Below are 15250 nucleotides of genomic sequence, written 5' to 3'. Positions count from 1 at the left end.
GGTTATTGAAAGGTGATGTCACCACTACCTCCCATCATCAACTGTTACAGACTCAATGAAACACATTCCTCCCTGCGGAAGGAGCTGGTAGGAACGTTGGGTTGTTCGGTCAATGGCCTGCAGGGTCAAAGGCGGCGTGGTGTATTCCGCAAAAATGCCCGACTGTGAGGGCGGGCACAAGCCGGCGTGAGTAGGTTAGACGTTGAGTTTTATAAGGGCACCACGGGGTGACCAGCCCCTCCCCACCCAGCCCCACCCAGCCCAGCCCCTCCCCACCCCTCCCCACCCCAGCCCCTCCCCACCCAGGCCCCTCCCCACCCTCCCCACCCAGCCCCCTCCCCACCCAGCCCCTCTCCACCCAGCCCCCCTCCCCCACCCAGCCCCCCCACCCAACCCAGGCCCCTCCCACCCAGCCCCTCCCCACCCCAACCCAGGCCCCTCCCCACCCCAGCCCCTCCCCACCCAGCCCCTCCCCCACCCTCCCCAACCCAGCCCCCTCCCCCCACCCACCCAGCCCCTCCCCACCCAGCCCCTCTCCACCCAGCCCCTCCCCACCCAGCCCCTCCCCACCCAACCCAGCCCCTCCCCACCCAGCCCCTCCCCACCCAACCAAGCCCCTCCTCCCACCCAGCCCCTCCCCACCCAGCCCCTCCCCACCCAGCCCCCTCCCCACCCTCCCCACCCAGCCCCTCCCCACCCAGCCCCTCCCCACCCTCCCCACCCAGCCCCTCCCCACCCAGCCCCTCCCCACCCAGCCCCTCTCCACCCAGCCCCTCCCCACCCAGCCCCTCCCCACCCAACCCCAGCCCCTCCCCCACCCAGCCCCTCCCCACCCAACCCAGCCCCTCCCCACCCAGCCCCTCCCCACCAGCCCCTCTCCACCCAGCCCCTCCCCACCCAGCCCCTCCCCACCCAACCCAGCCCCTCCCCACCCAGCCCCTCTCCACCCAGCCCCTCCTCCACCCAGCCCCTCCCCACCCAGCCCCTCCCCACCCAACCCAGCCCCTCCCCACCCAGCCCCTCCCCACCCAACCCAGCCCCTCTCCACCCAGCCCCTCCCCACCCTCCCCACCCAACCCAGCCCCTCCCCACCCACCCCCTCACCACCCAGCCCCTCCCCACCAGCCCCTCCCACCCAGCCCCTCTCCACCCCAGCCCAGCCCCTCCCCACCCAGCCCCTCCCCACCTTCCCCACCCAACCCAGCCCCTCCCCACCCAGCCCCTCTCCACCCAGCCCTCTCCACCCAGCCCCTCTCCACCCAGCCCCTCTCCACCCAGCCCCTTCCCACCCAGCCCTTCCCCACCCAACCCAGCCCCTCCCCACCCAGCCCCTCCCCACCCAGCCCCTCCCCACCCTCCCCACCCTCCCCACCCAACCCAGCCACTCCCCACCCAGCCCCTCCCCACCCAGCCCTTCCCCACCCCAACCCAGCCCCTCCCCACCCAGCCCCTCCCCACCCTCCCCACCCAACCCAGCCCCTCCCCACCCAGCCCCTCCCCACCCAGCCCCTCCCCACCCAGCCCCTCTCCACCCCAGCCCCTCCCCACCCAGCCCCTCCCCACCCAGCCCCTCTCCACCCAGCCCCTCTCCACCCAGCCCCTCCCCACCCAACTCAGCCCCTCCCCACCCAGCCCCTCTCCACCCAGCCCCTCCCCACCCAGCCCCTCCCCACCCAGCCCCTCTCCACCCAGCCCCTCCCCACCCAGCCCCTCCCCACCCAACCCAGCCCCTCCCCACCCAGCCCCTCTCCACCCAGCCCCTCTCCACCCAGCCCCTCCCCACCCAGCCCCTCCCCACCCAACCCAGCCCCTCCCCACCCAGCCCCTCCCCACCCAACCCAGCCCCTCTCCACCCAGCCCCTCCCAACCCAGCCCCTCCCCACCCAGCCCCTCTCCACCCAGCCCATCCCCAGCCCTCACCAGCCCACCCCTCTCCACCCAGCCCCCTCTCCACCCAGCCCACTCCCCTCCCCAGCCCACCTCAGCCCCTCCCCTCACCCACCCAGCCCTCCTCCCCACCCAGCCCCTCTCCACCCAGCCCCTCTCCACCCAGCCCCTCTCCACCCAGCCCCTCTCCACCCAGCCCTTCCACCCAGCCCTTCCCACCCAACCCAGCCCCTCCCCACCCAGCCCCTCCCACCCAGCCCCCTCCCACCCTCCCCACCCTCCCCCACCTCAACCAGCCACTCCCACACCAGCCCCTCCCCACCCAGCCCTTCCCCACCCACCCAGCCCCTCCCCACCCAGCCCCTCCCCACCCTCCCCACACCCAACCCACCAGCCTCCCCTCCCCACCCAGCCCCTCCCCACCCAGCCCCTCCCCACCCAGCCCTCTCCACCCAGCCCCTCCCCACCCAGCCCCTCCCCACCCAGCCCCTCTCCACCCAGCCCCTCTCCACCCACCCCGCCCTCCCAACTCAGCCCCCTCCCACCCAGCCCCTCTCCACCCAGCCCCTCCCCACCCAGCCCCTCCCCACCCACCGCCTCTCCACCCAGCCCCTCCCCACCCAGCCCCTCCCCACCCCAACCCAGCCCCTCCCCACCCAGCCCCTCTCCACCCAGCCCCTCTCCACCCAGCCCCTCCCCACCCAGCCCCTCCCCACCCAACCCAGCCCCTCCCCACCCAGCCCCTCCCCACCCAACCCAGCCCCTCTCCACCCAGCCCCTCCCCACCCTCCCCACCCAACCCAGCCCCTCCCCACCCAGCCCCTCCCCACCCAGCCCCTCCCCACCCAACCCAGCCCCTCCCCACCCAGCCCCTCCCCACCCAACCCAGCCCCTCTCCACCCAGCCCCTCCCCACCCTCCCCACCCAACCCAGCCCCTCCCCACCCAGCCCCTCCCCACCCAACCCAGCCCCTCTCCACCCAGCCCCTCCCCACCCTCCCCACCCAACCCAGCCCCTCTCCACCCAGCCCCTCCCCACCCAGCCCCTCCCCACCCAGCCCCTCCCCACCCTCCTTTTTGTGACGCCGTGTGACGATGAGGGGGGGGGGGTGGCAGAGCTTTGTGACGTCATATTTGAGGGGGGGGGGGGGGGGTCAAAAATCGTTCAAAATCGCGTGACGTCATTTTCGAACGTGAGCGGTGGGTGTAGTGGTTAGCGCACTACTACGAACCCAGCGACCCGAGTTCGATTACCCCGCTTACGGCCACCACCGGTTGACGATTATCTGAACCGCTCCTTGGGCCTCCCCCTAGGTCGACTCAGCCTCAAAACGAGTAACTGCTGTGGTGTGTGGTGTGTGGTGAACATCGCCACTGGGGAGACAAAGGCGGCCGGGCGTGGTTAACACAAGTCCCGGCTGTACAGCGAGTTTGGTAATAGTTGTATAGTAGTAGGGTTTTACCCTTTTGAACTGCTACAAAACTGACACCTTTATTCAAGGCATCGATTTAAAGCTGTTCGTGACTGCAGGGATTCATCTTCTGGGTTCTGTCGGTAAAGTCACGTAGAAGGGAAGTAATAAAATAATAAAAATAAAACATAATAAAATAATACAAATGAAACATAATAAAACAATTAAAATAATTAAAAATTGAACTTTATAAAATAATAAAAATAAAACAATAAAATTTAAATTTAAAGCTTTCGTGACTGCAGGGATTCATCTTCTGGGTTCTTTCGGTAAAGTCACGTAGAAGGGAAGTAATAAAATAATAAAAATAAAACATAATAAAATCAAATAATTCTCACGACGTTTCGGCTACAACGCAATCAGCCGTCTTCAGGTGAAGAATGAGACACTTCACCTGAAGACGGCTACTTTCCTTCTACGTGACTTTACCGAAAGAACCAATAAGATGAATCCCTGCAGTCACGAAAGCTTTAAATCTAAATTTTATTATGTTTTATTTTTATTATTTTATACAGTTTTATTTGTATTATTTTATTATGTTTTGTTTTTATTATTTCATTACTTCCCTTCTACGTGACGACTTTACCGAAAGAACCAAGAAGATCAAGGCATCGTGTTTGCATTAACCACAACACAAGTGGTCAAACATGCAAACCAAAAGACGCAACTCTGATAACGATAATGATATGCACTGTCCTTGAAGTTGATTGTTTTATCTTCAGACGTGACTTTACCGAAAGAACCAAAGATTAATTCCTGCACTATGGGCACCTCATTTGCCAGTAAAAATATGATAATTGGTTCTTTACCCTTCTATCTGGCAACAAAACTGACACCTTTTTACAAGGAGTCATGTTTGCATAGACCGCAATCCCTGCAGTCATAATGCAAAAGAACATGTTCTTTTGTTTGCATTACGACTGCAGGGATTGCGGTCTATGCAAACATGACTCCTTGTAAAAAGGTGTCAGTTTTGTTGCCAGATAGAAGGGTAAAAAAACAATCATCATTAGCAGAGATGTGGACTCGAGTCATGTGACTTGGACTCGAGTCAGACTCGAGTCATGAATTTGATGACTTGCGACTCGACTTGGACTTGCATAACAATGACTTTGTCCCACCTCTGAGATGTGGACTCGAGTCATGTGACTTGGACTCGAGTCAGACTCGAGTCATGAATTTGATGACTTGCGACTCGACTTGGACTTGCATAACAATGACTTTGTCCCACCTATGAGATGTGGACTCGAGTCATGTGACTTGGACTCGAGTCAGACTCGAGTCATGAATTTGATGACTTGCGACTCGACTTGGACTTGCATAACAATGACTTTGTCCCACCTATGAGATGTGGACTCGAGTCATGTGACTTGGACTCGAGTCAGACTCGAGTCATGAATTTGATGACTTGCGACTCGACTTGGACTTGCATAACAATGACTTTGTCCCACCTATGAGATGTGGACTCGAGTCATGTGACTTGGACTCGAGTCAGACTCGAGTCATGAATTTGATGACTTGCGACTCGACTTGGACTTGCATAACAATGACTTTGTCCCACCTATGAGATGTGGACTCGAGTCATGTGACTTGGACTCGAGTCAGACTCGAGTCATGAATTTGATGACTTGCGACTCGACTTGGACTTGCATAACAATGACTTTGTCCCACCTATGAGATGTGGACTCGAGTCATGTGACTTGGACTCGAGTCAGACTCGAGTCATGAATTTGATGACTTGCGACTCGACTTGGACTTGCATAACAATGACTTTGTCCCACCTCTGAGATGTGGACTCGAGTCATGTGACTTGGACTCGAGTCAGACTCGAGTCATGAATTTGATGACTTGCGACTCGACTTGGACTTGCATAACAATGACTTTGTCCCACCTATGAGATGTGGACTCGAGTCATGTGACTTGGACTCGAGTCAGACTCGAGTCATGAATTTGATGACTTGCGACTCGACTTGGACTTGCATAACAATGACTTTGTCCCACATATGAGATGTGGACTCGAGTCATGTGACTTGGACTCGAGTCAGACTCGAGTCATGAATTTGATGACTTGCGACTCGACTTGGACTTGCATAACAATGACTTTGTCCCACCTATGAGGTGTGGACTCGAGTCATGTGACTTGGACTCGAGTCAGACTCGAGTCATGAATTTGATGACTTGCGACTCGACTTGGACTTGCATAACAATGACTTTGTCCCACCTATGAGATGTGGACTCGAGTCATGTGACTTGGACTCGAGTCAGACTCGAGTCATGAATTTGATGACTTGCGACTCGACTTGGACTTGCATAACAATGACTTTGTCCCACCTATGAGATGTGGACTCGAGTCATGTGACTTGGACTCGAGTCAGACTCGAGTCATGAATTTGATGACTTGCGACTCGACTTGGACTTGCATAACAATGACTTTGTCCCACCTATGAGATGTGGACTCGAGTCATGTGACTTGGACTCGAGTCAGACTCGAGTCATGAATTTGATGACTTGCGACTCGACTTGGACTTGCATAACAATGACTTTGTCCCACCTATGAGATGTGGACTCGAGTCATGTGACTTGGACTCGAGTCAGACTCGAGTCATGAATTTGATGACTTGCGACTCGACTTGGACTTGCATAACAATGACTTTGTCCCACCTCTGATCATTAGTAATTCCTGCAATCACGAAAGCTCCAAAATTAAGATTGAACCACTTCTACGGGGAAGTTTTAAGCTTTTCTTTTTCTCTCCCTCTGATTTTTGGTTTTCTCTCTCTGCCTGTGTCCTCTCTTTGGAATTTTCACACTTAAATTCTAACTTTGCAATCTTTAAAATACGTAATCGACCGGGCTATGCGTTAATTGTGTGTTGACCGACTCTCTGTGTTGCATTACATTACATTTCGATATTTTGCTAGGTTATACTGGTAGGAACAAAGTGGACCAGCCTACAATAGAGTATATCGTCCGTCCGTCCGTCCGTGTATCAACATCGCCCCCTACTGCAAACACTTGGCAGGACCCTACAAAAACCTTTAGACTCAGTGAGGCTTTCCTGGCTAAACAAGTGTAACATTCCCTTATCATTCCCTGAGGTAGCTTTTAATTAAAACATTTAAATTAATGAGGCTTTCCTGGATAAACAAGTGTAACATTCCCTTATCATTCCCCGAGGTAGCTTTTAATTAAAACATTTAAATTAATGAGGCTTTCCTGTCTAAACAAGTATAACATTCCCTTATAATTCCCTGAGATAGTTTTTAATTAAAACTTTGAAATTCAAATTTTACTCACAGCGCCCTAAAGCCTACAGCTAGGCCTAAAGCCTAGAACTAGGCCTCACACTCTCCCTTCGTATCGTACCCCCGCGTGTGTGAAAGGGAGTTAATGTTTAACAATGTAACATTCCCTCATGTTTTTCAATAGAAACTTTTAAATTGAAAGCTTTTACGTAAATAATTAAAACATTTAAATTAAAAATTAACTCACAGCGCCCTAAAGCCTACAGCTAGGCCTAAAGCCTAGAACCAGGCCTCAAACTCTCCCTTCGTATCGTACCCCCGCGTGTGTGAAAGGGAGTTAATGTTTAACAATGTAACATTCCCTCATGTTTTTCAATAGAAACATTTAAATTGAAAGCTTTTACATAAATAATTAAAACATTTAAATTAAAAATTAACTCACAGCGCCCTAAAGCCTACAGCTAGGCCTAAAGCCTAGAACTAGGCCTCAAACTCTCCTTTCGTATCGTACCCCTGCGTGTGTGAAAGGGAGTTAATGTTTAACAATGTAACATTCCCTCATGTTTTGCAATAGAAACATTTAAATGTAAAGCGTTTACGTAAATAATTAAAACATTTAAATTAAAAATTAACTCACAGCGCCCTAAAGCCTACAGCTAGGCCTAAAGCCTAGAACTAGGCCTCAAACTCTCCCTTCGTATCGTACCCCTGCGTGTGTGAAAGGGAGTTAATGTTTAACAATGTAACATTCCCTCATGTTTTGCAATAGAAACATTTAAATGTAAAGCTTTTACGTAAATAATTAAAACATTTAAATAAAAAAATAACTCACAGCGCCCTAAAGCCTACAGCTAGGCCTAAAGCCTAGAACTAGGCCTCAAACTCTCCCTTCGTATCGTACCCCCGCGTGTGTGAAAGGGAGTTAATGTTTAACAATGTAACATTCCCTCATGTTTTGCAATAGAAACATTTAAATGTAAAGTTTTTACGTAAATAATTAAAACATTTAAATTAAAAATTAACTCACAGCGCCCTAAAGCCTACAGCTAGGCCTAAAGCCTAGAACTAGGCCTCAAACTCTCCCTTCGTATCGTACCCCCGCGTGTGTGAAAGGGAGTTAATGTTTAACAATGTAACATTCCCTCATGTTTTTCAATAGAAACATTTAAATTGAAAGCTTTTACATAAATAATTAAAACATTTAAATTAAAAATTAACTCACAGCGCCCTAAAGCCTACAGCTAGGCCTAAAGCCTAGAACTAGGCCTCAAACTCTCCTTTCGTATCGTACCCCTGCGTGTGTGAAAGGGAGTTAATGTTTAACAATGTAACATTCCCTCATGTTTTGCAATAGAAACATTTAAATGTAAAGCTTTTACGTAAATAATTAAAACATTTAAATTAAAAATTAACTCACAGCGCCCTAAAGCCTACAGCTAGGCCTAAAGCCTAGAACTAGGCCTCAAACTCTCCCTTCGTATCGTACCCCTGCGTGTGTGAAAGGGAGTTAATGTTTAACAATGTAACATTCCCTCATGTTTTGCAATAGAAACATTTAAATGTAAAGCTTTTACGTAAATAATTAAAACATTTAAATTAAAAATTAACTCACAGCGCCCTAAAGCCTACAGCTAGGCCTAAAGCCTAGAACTAGGCCTCAAACTCTCCCTTCGTATCGTACCCCCGCGTGTGTGAAAGGGAGTTAATGTTTAACAATGTAACATTCCCTCATGTTTTGCAATAGAAACATTTAAATGTAAAGTTTTTACGTAAATAATTAAAACATTTAAATTAAAAATTAACTCACAGCGCCCTAAAGCCTACAGCTAGGCCTAAAGCCTAGAACTAGGCCTCAAACTCTCCCTTCGTATCGTACCCCCGCGTGTGTGAAAGGGAGTTAATGTTTAACAATGTAACATTCCCTCATGTTTTTCAATAGAAACATTTAAATTGAAAGCTTTTACATAAATAATTAAAACATTTAAATTAAAAATTAACTCACAGCGCCCTAAAGCCTACAGCTAGGCCTAAAGCCTAGAACTAGGCCTCAAACTCTCCTTTCGTATCGTACCCCTGCGTGTGTGAAAGGGAGTTAATGTTTAACAATGTAACATTCCCTCATGTTTTGCAATAGAAACATTTAAATGTAAAGCTTTTACGTAAATAATTAAAACATTTAAATAAAAAATTAACTCACAGCGCCCTAAAGCCTACAGCTAGGCCTAAAGCCTAGAACTAGGCCTCAAACTCTCCCTTCGTATCGTACCCCTGCGTGTGTGAAAGGGAGTTAATGTTTAACAATGTAACATTCCCTCATGTTTTTCAATAGAAACATTTAAATTGAAAGCTTTTACGTAAATAATGAAAACATTTAAATTAAAAATTAACTCACAGCGCCCTAAAGCCTACAGCTAGGCCTAAAGCCTAGAACTAGGCCTCAAACTCTCCCTTCGTATCGTACCCCCGCGTGTGTGAAAGGGAGTTAATGTTTAACAATGTAACATTCCCTCATGTTTTGCAATAGAAACATTTAAATGTAAAGCTTTTACGTAAATAATTAAAACATTTAAATTAAAAATTAACTCACAGCGCCCTAAAGCCTACAGCTAGGCCTAAAGCCTAGAACCAGGCCTCAAACTCTCCCTTCGTATCGTACCCCCGCGTGTGTGAAAGGGAGTTAATGTTTAACAATGTTACACTCCCTCATGTTTTTCAATAGAAACATTTAAATTGAAAGCTTTTACATAAATAATTAAAACATTTAAATTAAAAATAACTCACAGCGGCCTAACGCCTACAGCTAGGCCTAAAGCCTAGAACTAGGCCTCAACCTCTCCCTTCGTATTGTACCCCCGCGTGTGTGAAAGGGAGTTAATGTTTAACAATGTAACATTCCCTCATGTTTTGCAATAGAAACATTTAAATGTAAAGCTTTTCCGTAAATAATTAAAACATTTAAATTAAAAATTAACTCACAGCGCCCTAAAGCCTACAGCTAGGCCTAAAGCCTAGAACTAGGCCTGAAACTCTCCCTTCGTATCGTCCGATTAGGTGTAGCAACATCGCCCCCTACTGCAAACACTTGGCAGGACCCTACAAAAACCTTTAGACTCAGTGGGGCTTTCCTGGCTAAACAAGTGTCATAATACATGATGTTTATATTCCTTGGTTATTCGTTCCTACCAGCCCACCCCGCAGGGACCTGTTTTAATTTTAGTGTGTCTTTCTCCTAATTTTCAAGCTTACGTACCGTACCACGTCATTGTCCACTCATTGACATGCTAATTTTTTCTCTGCCCCCTCCCTCTCTCCGCGCCCTCTCTATATTTAAGGCCTCGTCACAGAGACGATCTCCCTCTCTGTGCCTGTGTTACTCTCTCTCTCTCTGTGTATCTTGGTGATGTCTGTCTGCTTATATGTCCGTCTATAGTTTTCCGGTTAGATTTTTGTTGCTATTTCTTCTATGCCCGATGACGATGATTGCTTGTGTTGCGATCGAAACGTCGTAGTGTGCTAGTATTTTATTTATTATTCTATCTTCTTGGTTATTTCGGTAAAGTCACAACGCAAGCAGCCGTCCTCACCTGAGGACGGCTGCTTGCGTTGTGGCCGAAACGTCGTGAGAATTATTTTATTATGTTTTATTTTTATTATTTTATTACTTCCCTTCTACGTGACGACTTTACCGAAAGAACCCAAGAAGATGAATCCCTGCAGTCACGAAAGAAGCTTTAAATCGAAATTTATTATTTTATCTTTACACGTCACTTTAGCGAAAGAACCAAAGAGTTTAGTAATATTATTGACCTTTGCTGGAGGTCACCACGACGCCTTTTAAGATACCATCGACGATAGACTCCCCCTCCACATGACTCGTTTGTAGACCATTCAGAGCCACCATTTGAATGATTTCCTCTTGACTTTGTGGTGCGTGCAGCGTCTGTCATGCAGTGATAGAAAAATTAACCCGTAAAAACAAAGTGTTTCACTATAAATCCTTTATATGCGTGGCGGCTAGAGTCCTCTCGTCCTCTGGCTTGAGATGGCTGCCACCTATGGGTCAGATGATTGCATTGCACCATTAAGCAATTGGTCATTAAATATAATATTTTTTGTCCTGAACAGTGTAAAGTTTTGGAAAACATTTTTCACGAAAATAAATTGTCACGCACAACGAGTCTGCGTGCAAAATGTCAGCTCGATTGGATCACGGGAAGTGGGTTAATAGACGACCGAAAGATTTGCACGGTCGTAAGCAAGCAAGCAAGCGCGCAAGTGAACTTAATATAAAGGATTTAAAAAAGAAGTGATTTTTAAAAGTACTTTTTTTTAAAAACACGCTTCAATGAAATGTACCGTACGAGTAATGGCAAAACTCCACACGACTCCAGGAAGCGGTTCCGAAGCTTGCCACAAAGTAAGGTGATTTACAGACAACGTGGGCAATTAGACCCAAGGCGAAACATAATGTATAAAACAGATGGTTTAAAACATTTTTATTTTTATGACAGAATATGGTGTTGTCATCAGTAAGACAAAAGTATACCAAGTTTACAGTCGATACCACATTGGGAAGTGGGTTACAATTGAGTTACAAGATTTGAGGTTACGACAACAACAGAGTGAGTTAATAGAAAGCGTGTAAAATAATGTTTAAAAATATATTATATATTTTTAATGATATAATATAGTATTGTCATAAGTAAGACAAAAGTATACCACGTTTCCAGTCGATACCACTTTGGGAAGTGGGTTAAAATGAGTTACAAGATTTGAAGATACAACTACAACAGACAAAGTGAGTTAATAGAAAGCGTGTAAAAAGATTGTTTTTAAAAATATTTTCAATTTTTTTATGATAGAATATAGTATTGTCATCAGTAAGACATCAGTATACAGAGTTTCCAGTCGATAGCACATTGAGAAGTTGGTGAAAATTGAGTTACAAGATTTTTTGAGGATACGAAAACGCCTCTACTGTGTGAAATGATCGAAAATCGATAAGACTGGTCAAAAATAAAAGCATGTTTTTCTGGCCTGGACTTTTGCAGCTGTTCTAGACTAATTTCAGGGTGCCGATTCCAAATCTGATCTCAGATTTGCTCCGTCACATCTCATTTTTATGCTACCGGCATACCCCATTTTCTTTAATTGCAAGTTGTTGCGAGTCAGTGATTGCTTTAGTGTTAAAATACGGCGCTGTGTTTATAGGATGGTGTGTTTATAATATCATCATTTTATGTAGATATCCACATTCATTTCATATTTTTCTTCCGCAGTTTTTATTGAAAATGCAACATTTGATATCTCAAAAACCCGATGCGATAGACAAAAACTGATGCCAGATTTGGAATCAGCACCCCACAAAATTACCTTAAACCCGTTGGAATTACCTTGTGCCAGAACAAAGTGTGATGCAGCTAATCTGGCTGTGACGGTCCCACCTGATGACGGAGACTTGTGTTGCCTCCGAAACGTCGTGATTTTTGTTTTTATTTTATTTTATTTTCATTAATTTTGATGTTTTACCTACGCGACTTTACCGAAAAAACCTAAGAAGATGATTCCTTGCAGTCACGAAAGCTTCAAATCTGGAAAGAACAAAGTGTGTTGGCCAGTGTAATCCAGCAGCTTAGGGGGTGTTGGAAGGGCACAAAGAATGTTGAAAAACGTAATAATCGCACAATAATTGTTTAAAATAGCTTATTTTTGTACATTCTTGTATAGCATTTTTTTAGGTGTAGTACGTGTTTTTGGTGTTTTAAATTTATTTACGAAAAAGAAAAAAATTGGCCTACATGAACAGATAAAGAGACAAAAAAATGTATTTACACCATTGGAACCTCATTTGCCAGTAGAAAAAAAATGATAATTGTTTTTTTACCCTTTTATCTGGCAACAAAACTGACACTTTTTTTTACAAGGAGTCATGTTTGCATTGACCACAATACCTGCGGTCTTAATGCAAAAAAAGGTGTCAGTTTTGTTGCCAGATAAAAGGGTAAAAAAAACAATGATCATATTTTGCTACTGGCAAAGGAGGTTCCAATGGTGTAAATGCTTCACCCAGAGCTCTCATACTCTGATGGTGCATTGTCTTTGAGCTGTGCGCCTTTTGGCGTCATCTGGTCCAACACCATGTGAGACTAGGCTCTAAGGAAAGCTGTCTCGGGTGTGGACCAATCAACTTCAAGGACCATGTGAGACTAGGCTCTAAGGAAAGCTGTCTCGGGTGTGGACCAATCAACTTCAAGGACCATGTGAGACTAGGCTCTAAGGAAAGCTGTCTCGGGTGTGGACCCATCAACTTCAAGGACCATGTGAGACTAGGCTCTAAGGAAAGCTGTCTCGGGTGTGGACCAATCAACTTCAAGGACCATGTGAGACTAGGCTCTAAGAAACGCTGTCTCGGGTGTGGACCCATCAACTTCAAGGACCATGTGAGACTAGGCTCTAAGGAAAGCTGTCTCGGGTGTGGACCAATCAACTTCAAGGACCATGTGAGACTAGGCTCTAAGGAAAGCTGTCTCGGGTGTGGACCAATCAACTTCAAGGACCATGTGAGACTAGGCTCTAAGGAAAGCTGTCTCGGGTGTGGACCAATCAACTTCAAGGACCGTGTGAGACTAGGCTCTAAGGAAAGCTGTCTCGGGTGTGGACCAATCAACTTCAAGGACCATGTGAGACTAGGCTCTAAGGAAAGCTGTCTCGGGTGTGGACCAATCAGCTTCAAGGACCATGTGAGACTAGGCTCTAAGGAAAGCTGTCTCGGGTGTGGACCAATCAACTTCAAGGACCATGTGAGACTAGGCTCTAAGGAAAGCTGTCTCGGGTGTGGACCAATCAACTTCAAGGACCATGTGAGACTAGGCTCTAAGGAAAGCTGTCTCGGGTGTGGACCAATCAACTTCAAGGACCATGTGAGACTAGGCTCTAAGGAAAGCTGTCTCGGGTGTGGACCAATCAACTTCAAGGACCATGTGAGACTAGGCTCTAAGGAAAGCTGTCTCGGGTGTGGACCAATCAACTTCAAGGACCATGTGAGACTAGGCTCTAAGGAAAGCTGTCTCGGGTGTGGACCAATCAACTTCAAGGACCATGTGAGACTAGGCTCTAAGGAAAGCTGTCTCGGGTGTGCACCAATCAACTTCAAGGACAGTGCATACATTATCAGAGTAGTGTGTATTTTGTTTGCATTACGACTGCAGGTATTGTGGTCTATGCAAACATGACTCCTTGTAAAAAAAGGTGTCAGTTTTGTTGCCAGAGAGAAGGGTAAAAAAACAATGATCATATTTTTCTACTGGCAAATGAGGTTCCAATGGTAGTTCAACATACACACACAAAAGCTGGAACTTCAATTTATGGTGTGCATTTTAAATGGCATCCTACCTCTCATGCATACCGGTCTTCGAACAAAGTCACCTTTGGACGAGGGTCGCTTGTGCTGAAAGTCCCCCCGAAAATGTCATGAAATTGACAGAAAACAAAAAGGCTAAACAATGCGAAAGAAGCTGAAACGTACGTAGCGTAATAGCGCCGGCTGGTGACCATCAGCGGCAACTGCGGCGTACAAACAGTGCACACGCCGGTGAGCATGTACACGGTGTGTGTGTGTCGGCAGGGCGGAGGAATTGGGGCAAGGGTTGCGGAAGGCACATTTGCGATCCCCTGGTACCTGCTAGCGGGTTCGAGAAAGGAGGTGCGTCTTCTTGGTTCTTTCGGTAAAGTCACGTAGAAGGGAAGTAATAAAATAATAAAAATAAAACACAATATTATTTTATTACTTCCCTCCTACGTGACTTTACCGAAAGAACCAAGAAGATGAATCCCTGCAGTCACGAAAGCTTTAAATCGAAATTTAAAGGAGGTGCGGTCAGGGCAGAGCCCGGTCACGCTGTTAGCATAAAAGGGGGCCGAGATTGGGTTGGGAATTGGACCGTCTCCACGTAGCTGTCGTCTCGTTGCCATCGTCGCTGCCATCTTCGTTTGATCGCAGCGACGAGAGACCCAAATTCAGAGAGACCCATAGATCCGCAGAGGGAGAGAAATCCGCGCAACCACCACTGGGAGAGAGTCACCACAAACTCCAAATATACAGCAGCAGCAGCAGGCATCAGGGTCAGGATCGAACCCACGACCTCCTGCACACCAGGCGAGGCAGTTAACATCTCGCCAAACTCCGCACCCGTACAAGAGACTACATCACCCTAAAGATTCCAATCCCTTCAGTGGCTCCCAATACCAATGTTGGAGTAATTTCAAGATCGCATTGGCATCGAAAATCAGGGAATACGGAGAAGGTGATGTCCACCTCAGAGAGCTGGAGCTGTGAGATCAGAAGCTACATGGACCATGAGCGATGTCGACTACGCGAGGAGGTCTTCATCCAGCAGTTTGATGGAGTATTTCAGTTATGAAAACTCAACAGTGACGGGGCAATCCACACTTGACTGGCTTGACTGGCTCCCACCTCGCGCCGTCTGGATCTTTGACGATCCTGCATCAGAGAGCGTCGCAAGGAAACGGGGCGAGAGGCTAAACATTTCGCGATCAACACAGCGGCAGGAGGCTTGTTGCAACCCCCATCCCCTCCCTTTGATGCTGCTAATCCTGCATAATGCCCGGGCATGACATGACTTTGAAA

The sequence above is a fragment of the Lampetra fluviatilis genome, chromosome 45 (assembly GCF_964198595.1).
Source record: "Lampetra fluviatilis chromosome 45, kcLamFluv1.1, whole genome shotgun sequence".
NCBI classification, from domain to species: domain Eukaryota; kingdom Metazoa; phylum Chordata; class Hyperoartia; order Petromyzontiformes; family Petromyzontidae; genus Lampetra; species Lampetra fluviatilis.
This window is presented reverse-complemented; position numbering follows the sequence as displayed.